The sequence below is a fragment of the Carlito syrichta genome, unplaced genomic scaffold, assembly GCF_000164805.1.
Source record: "Carlito syrichta isolate Samal-C Ts95f unplaced genomic scaffold, Tarsius_syrichta-2.0.1 Scaffold227820, whole genome shotgun sequence".
In the NCBI taxonomy this organism is placed as follows: Eukaryota; Metazoa; Chordata; class Mammalia; order Primates; family Tarsiidae; genus Carlito; species Carlito syrichta.
Genome location: NW_007171916.1, coordinates 659 through 9625, shown reverse-complemented (window position 1 = coordinate 9625; position 8967 = coordinate 659). Strand labels below are relative to the sequence as shown.

The 8967-nt window shown below is 39.2% G+C and overlaps 1 pseudogene; it reads left to right on the top strand.

Annotated features, from left to right (window-relative positions):
• The first annotated feature begins 2848 nt into the window (after positions 1 to 2848).
• On the top strand, positions 2849 to 8065 carry LOC103253402 (annotated as a pseudogene).
• Positions 8066 to 8967: the final 902 nt, after the last annotated feature.

Genomic DNA, 8967 nt, shown 5'->3' with positions numbered 1-8967 from the left:
TTGCATAACTATGCAAGTTTCCATTCTTACTATGGACTTTTGTAATGTTTCTGGGTATTCCCTTTTATGGTCGGGCCTTTATAATCATCATTGCATGTAATCTCTTGTATATATTATGCATAATTAATCATATATGTATGATTATGTTTTAATCTGGAATTTTCTTTCTAACATTTATAAATGATTGTTGAAAGTTGATGTCCTATAGTATTGAGTTCCTGGATATTTATGTTAATTTTAAATGAGAGAGAGGAGAACCATGAGCTTGACTTGTTGAGTCACAAGACAAATTCTAGATAACACTACAAGTTCCAGGGTTTACAAGTGTTTTTTGCTAATAAAGTAGAATTCTAAGAGTTTAACTAACTGCATCATCCTTTTACTGGGAATTCAAATAATTTTAACTGATTCTGACTTAATGCTAGAAATGCCATACACAAACTTGCAATGATTTATTTTTAATAACTGATCCCATATATTGGTAATGCCTCAGATATCTTGTATATTAATCAAAAAGAAAAGTTTAAATCTCAGGTAAAAACAACAAAATACATGAAGAGTCGTTCATCTGACTGCAGATTTAAATCATTTTTTTGTGAGGGTTGGATCTGAGTTGTATTTGAGTTCTGCCTCAGTAAATGATGTGAAACAACAGCTTTAATTGCAGCAAATTCCGCAAAGCCATATTTCTCCACTGACTGGACACCCACTTGGACCACTTCTTGTATTGTGGTCAACAGGTAAGCTGTATGAGCAGGGCCTTCTCATGACATCCTGTGTGCAGGTTAATTTTGCTGGCCACGACCTCCTTACAGCAGAAACAGCACCATGTTGCTCACGTTCATCAGCCTGGTGTGTCTCCGTGAGTCCGGGAAGGGAATAGGGGGAGGGAATTCTATGGTGGAGATATATCCTGGGATCTGGGCACCTCCAGATCCCTGCAGACCTGGGGTTGGGGGAGAAAGTTGAGAGCCAAGACTATCTTCAGCCAAAAATGTGTCTGGATGGACGGGGCAGGGAGGCCAGCTTCATAAGGAGATTGTCCATCAGGATTTTTCTTACCAGCATTCTTGGTTAAGAGCATTGGGACACAAGTGGGTAGGTCCTTCCCAAAATCTTGGGCTGCCATTCACTCCAAAAAAATTGGATTTCTCTGAAACAGAACAGCAGGCAGCACAGCAGGTGAGTTGATGTGTTGACCATGGGAAGCCCTGTTTATGAGTATCTTGTGACTAAAACAGGGTCCCTGGGAAACATGGCACCCAATTCAGTCTTAGAGATGTTCCCAGTCCCTATCCATTGCCTTGGTCATGCTTAAAGGGACATGATTAAGACTTTCATGCTCAGAGCAGGGTTGTCTGGGGAGGAAGTGGTGTCACCAGCAGAACCCTCCAGAACAGGATAGCAACTCATGCTTTTTAGCATTTTCATCACAATGGGAGCTGCAGTGTGACTGTTGTCTTTCTACCAGAAGAGATGAGGGAGAGATATGCCATGAAATTCTGAACTTTCAGAATATTCTGACTGGTGGCTGTTGTTTTCCATGCATTCACATATGTCGTTTAATTCATATACATTTTGCCCCCTATTCTGGGTGTACCTTTTGTTGTTTAATTTAACTAATTTTGCATTATTAAAGCAAAGCAAGTTTCTCTTATTCAGCACTTGCTCCAAGTTCTCAGCTGGCATATTTGTTGTAAGAAGACATGCCATGTCTTTGCAGTGGTGGGTTTTGTTCACAGCTCTGGGCACCAGGTGTAGAAAAGAGCCTTAGAAGCATGGAAAGGAGGAACCTCAGCACAAGGAGTGAGGGTGGCTCCACATCTTCCTCTCTAAGTCTTTGTTTCCTTTTCCTCCAGGTAGTCAGAACAAGCCCTCTCTATCTGCCTGGCCCAGCACTATGGTTTTCAGGGAGGGTAAGTGATTCTTCAGCGTCACTCTGATCTTGAGTTTGGCAGATTCTCACCAGACAAACCAAGGGAGAACCTCATAAATTCCAGAACAAATTTATCATGGGTCCCATGACCAAAGCACATGTAGGTACCTACAAATGTCATGTTTATAACCTTCATTCCCCTTCGGTGTGGTCTGAATATAGCCACCCCATTGAGATTGTGGTCACAGCTGAGAGGACTATTGTGCAGGGTAGCTTTTCATTGTCCAAATGTACTGAATTCCAAGTCCTTTGTGGTAGTGTCTGTCAAGATCAAATCTAAGCAATGATTGCTTAAGTATTTTAGACCAATAAAATCCAACATAAGGAACTGGGAACTGTGGGGGAAAGAAAAATTGTCTTCAAGTTTTTGTACATCAAAATATTCTGAATCTATGAATATGTAATGCTATATTCCAAGGACAATTCATGTTAGAGATGAAATTCCCATTATTCATTCATTGAACTTGAGGCAAGTAGACTGTCTGGACAGTTCATATGGGTCCAGGTAATCACAAGAGTCCACATGACAGAAAGCAGAAGCAGGAGAGTGAGGCTCTGAGCAATGCAGCAGGAGAGTGACTACACCAGACATTGTAGCCTTTGAAGGTGGAGGAAGGAGCTGAAGGCAAGAAATACCAGCAACTTCTAGTAATGACAACAGTCAATGAAACAGATTATCTCCATAGAGTCTCCAGAAAGAGGGCAGCCCTTCAGAAAACTGTTTTTATATCACTGACACTATTTCAGATTTCTGACTTCCACAACTGGAAGGTGTTGTGTTCATTCCTGCCACATATTTTTGACAATTTGTTACAGCAGCAACTGGAAACCAAAAGCAGATACCCATGTCAAACACAAATTAAGAATCCAAATTAAAAAATGAAAGTTCACCTCAAGATTAGTAGGGACAGGATGCTGATGTCTCCACAAGTCTGGAGGGAGAAATGGATACTTCTGGAGTCAGACTTAGGACCACCCTACAAAATCTGGGACCATGTAGAAGATACCAGCATGGCAGAAGATGACCTGGTTCTCACCAGGAACAAGTTAGATGATCACTGGGAAGTACTATAGTGCCTACCCAACTTAAGAATTCTTGACTCCTTCCAGGGATTTCTATTTGTCCAAAAGCACATGGATGAGGTTAAGAGCCTGGAGAGGCAACCTGTTTTTGTTCTTCTTCAATCCACCATAGAAAGCAGGAAAGAGATTGATGAGAAACAGATACAACAGCCAAGGTGATGAGGGGGATCTCAGACAGAAAAATAGAGGAAATGGAGGGGGAAGAGACACAGGGGCACTACTCTGAGGGGATCATAGTCACATAAAGGAACATGAAGACACGGAGAAGAAGAGAAGAGACACAAGGTAGAGATCCTCTCGTTCCAGGTCCCACACATGACAATTTCCAAACTCATACCCTCTGTTCTTAAGTCTACAGAAAACCTTCCCCACCTAGGCCCTCTGGTGATTTCAGGAGAGTCGCCTTGCAATGTTAATAAAAAATAGTGTTTCAGATCTTCAGTTTGCACAAAAAGAGTCTAACTGAGGAAAGTTGTTTAGGAACTCCAAAATGTATCCCAGGACAACTTCTCCCTGGGTCTTATGAAGCCGGTATATGCAGGGATCTACAAATGCTATGTTTTTGTCAGACACGTCTATGAATGGTCAACTTCCAGTGACTCTTTGGACACCATGATCTCAGGTGACAGAATCCCTCATCCTCTTTGGGATACACATTGAATGTTTAGGACATGCAGGTCCTTGGTGTTTGAGAAAAAAATAAGCATTGTGTTCTTACAAAGAGAGACATATTTGGTAAGGGCTATTCCAAAAGAGGCATAGAAAGAGGAGACACAAGTACAGACCATTTGTCATAACATAAAGAACAAATACAGGGAGCTAGAAATGAGATGAAGAGCAAAGGGAGACATACAGACAAATACACATGTACAGGAAAGAGAGTGCCCTCTCTCCTGACCTTCTTCAGAGACTTGAAGATTACAAGGTAGATTTTTGTTTTATCTTCACACTCTTCTCTACCAGGAGAACCAAAGATGGGTTCTCTAGTTGGATACCATGTGACACATCCAGACACCGTGCTTATTCTGATACCTTCTCCTTCCATATAGTTGATCCACCATTGCTCCCAGGATATCACAGTCTAGTGTGAACAAGATTACAAGATTCTGTGTGCTGTGAGTTTGCCGAGAATTCAGACTTGATACTGGGACTCAAGTTCCAAAGTAACCCAAGATGTTATAGGATTACTGAGAACAAAGCCCACAGAGATACCCAATCAGAACAGAAAGGATATCACAATTCAGAAACTTACAAGAGACAGACAGAGAGAGAGAGAGAGTTGGTGGGAGGGAGTAAGTGAGTTAGGGATAAGAAAGAAAACCAGATACTCAGGATGAAAGATATATGAGAGGAAGATGTAATTTAAAAAATACAAAAAGGGAAAACAAATATAAGGAAGGAGAAGTGTGATCAGACACCTATAGAAACAGAGAAAGACAGAAAGTAGAAGGAGAAAAATAAACATGTGAGACAGAAAGCAAACACATTACATGATTAGAGCAGGGAGATCTAAGTCTCAAATCAAGTGTAAAGGATGGTATGATAAGGAAGAGACTCTCTAACTAAACTTCATATTTTTTTTCCAGGATCATACAATAAATCTTCTCTCTCAATCCAGCCAGTCTTCGTTGTGAAGTCAGAAGAGAATGTGACCCTGTCTTGCAGTTCCGAGTTCTCCATTCATATGTACCATCTTTCCAGGGAGGAGAAGTACCATGGACGCAGTGCGGAGTCACAGTGGAACTTTCCAGGCTGATTTCCTTCTGGCCTCTACAACCCATGGGGGCACCTATAGATGCTATGGCTCTTTGAATGACTCTCATCATGAGTGGTCAAATGCAAGTGACCCCCTGCACCTTTCTGTCACAGGTATGAAAATATCATACATATCACACGTGTTTTTTGTTTGTTTGTTTTTGTCTCAGATTAAATCTTGAAACCATATCTGACGAACCTGTTTCTGATTATGGAGAAAATAAGCAGAGAAAAATACAGAGAGAATAAAAGAAGAGTATGAGAGGAAGCATCAGGGTATAGGAAGGAAGGAAAGTCTTCCTTCACATCTTGCTTGAAGAGCCACTTTGGTGGGTCTTTGTACCCAGTCAGATGCAGCAAGGGGTCAGGACTGACTTAGAAAATGGGAAACTAGGCTCAGTGTGGGGAGATCAGAGCTTTCATCAGCCCCTCACCTTTATTCTGTTTATTTCCCAGAAGCCCCTCCTGATCTCTCACCCTTAGTGCGATTCCATCACAGGCAACTCCAATTCACTCTTTTTTTCTTTATTTACATTTCTTTTGTTGAGTAAAAATAAACACATGAAATTTACCATTTTATCATTTTAGGGTACAATGCAGTGGTAATATCGTAATTTATATTCTTTTTCCTCTTCATCTCCACCATGCCTCCCCTTCTCAGCCTCTGGTAACACCCATCTACTTTCTATCTTCATGGGATCCACTCTTTTCTGATCTCATATGATGAGAACTGAAATTGTTATCTTTCTGTTGTTGGTATATTTCTCTTAACATAATGGCCTCCAGTTCCATCCATGTTGCTTCAAATGAGAGAAATTCATTTCTCATGGTTAAACAACATTCCATTGTGCATATGTACCACAGTTTTTTATCAGTTCATCATTGATGGATGTATAGATTGAGTCCACATCTTGGCTATTGCAAGAGTGCTGCAGGTCTCTGTCTGACATATTAATTTCTTTTTTATGAATATTTAACCAGTAATCAGACTGCAGTATCATATAGGTAGGTGTATTTTGTTGTTGTTGTCTTTTGAAGAGACTGTATACTATTGTGCGTATTGGTTGTACTAACCTACATTCCCACCAGCCGTGTATGAGGATTTCCCATTCTCCACAACCTGCCTTTCTGATACACGTCATTTCAATTGGAGTGAGATGATACCTCATGCTGATATTCATTTGAATATCTCTGATAGTGATGTTCAGCATTTTGTTCATATTCCTGTTTGACATTTGTATGACTTTATTTGTTTGTTTACTGAGTTGTTGTCTCACTCTGAAAAACAGGCTGAAGTACAGTGGCACATTCATAGTGACTGCAGCCTTGATGGGCTGGGCTCAGTCAATTGCTTGTAAGACTCTTTTGAAAAACGGCTGTCACCAATTTTTTAATTGGATTATTTTTTCTTCTTGAGTTGCTTAGGCTCCTATACAAGGGAGGAGATCCAAGAAAATGGAATTTATTTATACAAAATGTGTATTTTTTTTTTTTTTGAAACTTGACGTTTTATTTTAAGGCTGTTCAGTCATGTTAATATAGCACCAGTTTGAAGCCAAGGCTCAAAACAATTACAATGTTATTTTAAACAAACCATACAATTTCAAAAAATTATATGATAGCATTGCCAGATTTAGCATATAAGAATAAGACACAAAATAAGATTTCAATTTCAGAAAAACAATCTGACATTTAAAAATATATATATGTCTTATATCTATATTTATATATATACCTGCAGTTATATTTATAGTTGCATGCATAGGGCATACACTAATGGAAACAGCAACTTAGTGTTTATCTGAAGTTCAACTTTAATTCGGTGTCAGGTATTTCATTTGGCCAGCCTAGTGATAGTCATTCACAAATGTTTATTGAGTATCTGCTAAGATTCAAGACTGGTTCTACGTCCTGAGGTTACAGCTATAAAAAAATCAATCATCTTCTTTTTAGACACATGGTATTTACATTTTTAAAAAGGTGACTGTCAAATTTTAATCCCACTCACCAATTATGTGGCTCTTTCCAAAATTAAGAGTAAATTTCTACCTTCTCTGATGGTTACTACTAATTCTTATGAACTAATAAAAAGTTGATAATTTTAAACAAATGTCAAATTTGTTAAATTTGTTTTAAATATTTAAAATAGTTTAGCTAGATAGCTTTCTACTTTATAAAAAGGAATGCAGTGGTGAGAGCAAGTTTATCAGTGGCATACATAAATTTTAGCAACAGAATTATAAAGCAATATAAATATTTCTAAACATCTGTATTCAAAATGTTCTGTCAAGACAACAGTTTAGAATCACCCTATTTTATATCTTTAATATTATTTTTATTTTTAATGATATTATTAAAATAACACAAAGTGTGTATTTTTTATTGCATGGTTAAACTTTAGTTATCTTCAAAGTAGTCCTTTGACACAATACATCTATTGAGACACTTTCTTCGCTGCTCAAAATTTCCTCCCAGCATGTCCTGATCTCAGATGAACAAGAACACAAGCTGCTACATGCTGTGAGTTCTCCAGCTCTTCAGACTTGGTTCTGAGGTTCAAGTTCCAAAGTACCCCGAGGTGTTATAGGATTACTGAGAACAAAGCCCACAGAAATACCCAATACAAAAGAAAGCAAGGATGTCAAAAATCAGAAACATAAACACATACCCAAACACGCACAAAGAAAGGCATGGAGAGAAGGATAAGAAATAGAGACTGAGAATGAAAGATAGACCATAGGCAGATATAGTTAAAAAATACAAAAAGGGAAAACAAACATAAGGATGGAGTAGTGGGGTCACAGACGTAGAGACAGAAAGCATAACACGGAAGGCAGACAGAGAAAAATAAATATGTGTATGAAAGAAAAAGGGGACTCATTAGATGATTACAGCAGGAGCAGGAAGATCCCATTCTCAAGTCATGCATAAAGGACGTGTGATAAGGAAGAGCCTCTCTAATTAAACTGCCTCTTTTTCTTCCAGGACGATACAAGAAACCTCCTCTCTCAGTCCAGCCAAGCTTTGTGGTGAAGTCAGGCAATAAAGTGACCCTGTCCTGCAGTTCCAAGTTCTCCTTGGACATGTCCCATCTATCCAGGCAGGTCAAGTGCCATGAGTGCAGTCTCATTGCAGTGTGGAGCCACAGAGAAACTTTCCAGGTTTACTTCCCTCTGGGACCTGCAACCCATGGAGGCACCTATAGATGCTATGGCTCTTTGAATGGCCCTCATCATAAATGCTCATATGCAAGTGAGCCACTGTATCTTTCTGTCACAGAAAGAAAACAAGGTACATGTCCAATGTTTTTTGTTTTCTCAGATTAAATCCTAATGCCATATCTGAGGAACATGCTTCTGATGATAGAGAAAAGAAGCAAAGTTAAATACAGAGAGAATAAAAGAAAGAGAATGAGAGGAGGTCTCAGGGTGTGGGATGGTAGACAGAGCCCCCATAAAGCCCTCCTTCACGTCTTGCATGGAGAGCCACTTTGGGGGGGTCTATGCACCCAGGTAGATGCAGAAAGGGGTCAGGACTGACACAGAAGGATAGGAGACAGGGCTCAGTGTGGGGAGATCAGAGGTTGCATCAGCCCCTCGCCCTTATTTATTTCCCAGAAACTCCTCCTGATATCCTCTCAGGGAGATTTTATCATGAGCAACTCTGATTCTCTCATTTTTCTGTTTTTCTGTTTATTTTATTGAGTGAATATAAACATATATAATTTACCATCTTAACATTTAAAGGATATAATTCCATGATTATAAACTTATTGATATCATTTTTCCCCTTCATCTTCAACATCCCTCCCTTCCCGTCCTCTTGTAACTACCTATCTACTTTCTCTCTTTGCGTGATCCACTCTTTTTCTCTCTCAAGTGAATGAGAGCTGAAGTGGTTCTCTTTCAATTCTTGACACACTCCACTTAACTTAATGGCCTCCACTTCTATCCATGCTGCTTCAAATGGCAGGAACTCAGCTTCTAAGACTGAACAATACCCCATTTTGTATATAGACCACATTTTCTTTATCCATTCATCCACTGATGGACTTATATGTTGAGACCACATCTTGGTTATTGTGATTAATACAGCAGTAATCATTGGGTTCAGACATTTTTCTGATTTTTTTGAATATATAGCCAGCAATTGGATTGCTGTGTCATATTGAAGTTCTATTTTTAGTTTTTTTG